Source organism: Octopus sinensis, linkage group LG22, assembly GCF_006345805.1.
Source record: "Octopus sinensis linkage group LG22, ASM634580v1, whole genome shotgun sequence".
NCBI lineage: Eukaryota > Metazoa > Mollusca > Cephalopoda > Octopoda > Octopodidae > Octopus > Octopus sinensis.
Window position 1 is genome coordinate 3681087 of NC_043018.1, and position 217 is coordinate 3681303.

A 217-nucleotide genomic window follows, 5' to 3' on the forward strand; every position below is an offset into this window, starting at 1 on the left:
ATCGGCCGAGATATACTAAACGGGATAGTCTCAAGTGGATTGTCTTTTATTATTGGGTAGGTGCATAATTATTGTGGCTTTTTTTCAACGGATTTTATCCAACAAAAACAATAGCAGCACGTCACAAAAACATCTTTAAATGATTATTCCGGAGCATTTGCTTGGCAGACGGTCAGACCGTCATTTAAAGATGTTTTTGTTAAATATTGTTATTGTT